The sequence below is a fragment of the Aquarana catesbeiana genome, linkage group LG13 (assembly GCF_042186555.1).
Source record: "Aquarana catesbeiana isolate 2022-GZ linkage group LG13, ASM4218655v1, whole genome shotgun sequence".
Lineage (NCBI taxonomy): Eukaryota > Metazoa > Chordata > Amphibia > Anura > Ranidae > Aquarana > Aquarana catesbeiana.
In genome coordinates, this window is record NC_133336.1 from 40,961,241 (window position 1) to 40,964,033 (window position 2,793).

Consider the following 2,793-nt stretch of genomic DNA (forward strand, 5'->3'; position numbering starts at 1 on the left):
CACCAATGATGGGGAACAAGGTTTACCAATGACGGGGCACAATGTATCCCAATGATATCAATAATGAGGCCCAATGATGGGGCACAAGGTTTCCCAATGATACCAATAATGAGGCCCAATGACACCAATGATGGGGCACAAGGTTTCCCAATGACACCAATGATGGGGCACAATGTTTTCCAATTATACCAATAATGAGGCCCAATGACAATAATGATGGGCCACAATTCCCAGGACTGCTGTTTAAAATGTACAATTTATTTATTTTTTCAATGAAGAAAAATGATTTAATCCAACAAAGTTTATGGCAAGCAAGTGTATTTGCAAAGAGAAATTCTGCAAAGGCACTTTCTGGAGAGATTCCCAGGAAATCTTTTATTTTGGGGGTTAATCTGGATCCTAGACACAGGGCCAGGATGAAGAAGGTGAAAGGGAAAGGTACCCACTAGCAGGTGGTGCAGGTATTGCATGGCTCCGGTCAGCAGGATGTACAGTACCAGCTTGAGCCTCTGCCTCCCAGAAGCGGGACACCACGGACAGAACTGATATTTTATCTACACATAATGTCCACATCTCACCTGTCTCCAGTGTCTATGTGTCTCCCAATCCGGCAGTGTTCTCTCTGTCACGCCCACCCCAGACACACCACCTCTGGCCCCAGAGACTTGTGGGAGCCGCTTCTTCTCCTTCACGCCCACCTCGAACATGTCACGGCTTGCCCTAGAGACCTGTGGGATATGTAGTTCGATGAGGGGTGCAGTGTGGACGAATCAGCTTCTATGGATGGCCGGTCAGTGTGTGCTTTTCTCCTGGCGTACCCACAGAGAGGGCTCGGTGTGCCGGCTGTGACACGTATACCACGGGTTCACCATCACTGGACTATGGGATGTGTAGTGTGCAGAGAGCACTGCACGTAACCACAATTAATGTGTACGGTATTGCTTGTTCCAAACGAATGGAAATGAGGAGGAATAGGATATGTTTTAGACAGAAAAATGCAGGAAGAAACCATTTCATGCAAAATAAAATACAGGGCTTTTAAGTAGTGGATGTGTATTGATTATTTTTGGAGAATAAGAGTAACTATCAGTGCTGGCCCGTCCATAGAGGGTGCACAGGCACCGCCTCCCCTATCCATACGTCTGGTCCCCTGATCTACATATCAGTGTAGGATTCCAATGCGGCGGGGTGTTTTTTTTAAGCACCAGGGTCGGGTCAGAGCACAGAGCATTGCGGTCCAAGCCCACCCAGTTGTGTGACGATAAGCAAATTAATTTTCGCTCCTCTTATTTAAATTAATTTTGTCTCCTTTTCTGCTTTGGCGGAAGAGGAGACACATGGCGGAAGAAGCTGGAGGAGCGGACACCGGAGCCACCGTGGCCGCTGCCCACACTCCAGGAGAGGAGGAGAGGACACCACAGCCCTGCCACACGATCAGGTAAGTGCCGGACCACCTGCGCGAGGTGGGGGTTCTGTTTTATTGCCGCTGCGCCACGGGGGGGGGGGGGGGGTTGTTGTTTGTTTGCCTCCCCCCCTCCCCATAAGTAGAACCCACCAGCCACCACTGGTAACTATTATAGCGTGTTGTGTATTGTAGTTTCGTTCTAGCCATTCTAATGGCACAATATAGGTCTTTGCACCTAAAATGCAGTACATAAGACTTTTTAGCAACACATTCTAACTCAATGCATTATTGTGAACAGATTCAGCTGAAAATAATGTATTTCCTCCTGTCCATTTAATGCTAGGTCAGGATACATGGCAATGTGAACTGTGCCGTATTGATGTGAAGAGTTCTAGGTGTGACTATCACGAAGACAAATTTTCTGAAGTTAATCTTGCATAGGTGAAAATTTTAACACATTATTCATGTACGGAGCATTTCTCTCTCTTTGAGAAATTAGGTAATAAACACATTTTGATAACTGATAATATACAATATTGCATGTGTTACTACTTTTCCCGGCTGGCCTATACTGTGAAATCAAGCACCATACTTTTAAAAGTCGTTGAGAACTGAGATAGAGTCTGCTCAGGCAGAGCCACTTACTGTCCAGCTCAGCGTAAAGATTGTACCTGCAGGAACCTTTGGCAAAGACAATGTGAGCACAAAACTGGTCGTGTGACCAGGCAGCAAAGTTTCCCAGGATAAGCTAGTAGTAACCACAGCGGAGACAGGGCACTCATGGTAAAGATGCTAAAGGGGCAAGTTGATTTAAAATCAACTTTTTTTGGTATGTAGCGAATCCCCCATAGGAGCCGCTGGTGAATAAGAATTCCCCACCATGCACAACCAGACACACACCGAATTTCTCACAGGCTCACTGAGACAGGAAACAGTCCATGCAATAACTTAGATGTGGATAGGGGTATTATGGGATGTCCATGTGACTGGAACAATATACACTCTCTGTAAACACGCCTCTTCCTCCAGTACATCACTTGCTTGCGAAACACTCAGGCCCAGCTGGAACACTGTTTAGGTTGGATCTGACAGGGCACTCTGTCAGATCCAGCAAAAGCCCATTACAGGCAGGGAACGTGGGCCCCTTGGTGTGTAGAAAACTCCCAGTGTCCAGTTACCTTCCTGTGGCTACTGATCCCAGCACCACCTCTTCAGGCACTGCCAGTCCACCTGGCTGCAGCTGCCCCTTTCACTAGCCCTCCTGGCTAAACTTCCACAGTCCTCCCAGACTGACTCTCCATCCATCCCAGACTGCCACCCACCAATCCTCTCAGGCTGCCTCTTAGTCCTCCCAGACTGCTCTTTCTCTCTCCAGCCACCCTGCTGTC

The 2,793-nt window shown here is 47.6% G+C and overlaps 1 pseudogene; it reads right to left on the reverse strand.

Moving 5' to 3' along the window:
• Positions 1-261: 261 nt before the first annotated feature.
• On the reverse strand, positions 262-573 carry LOC141116529 (dolichyl-diphosphooligosaccharide--protein glycosyltransferase subunit dad1-like; annotated as a pseudogene).
• Positions 574-2,793: the final 2,220 nt, after the last annotated feature.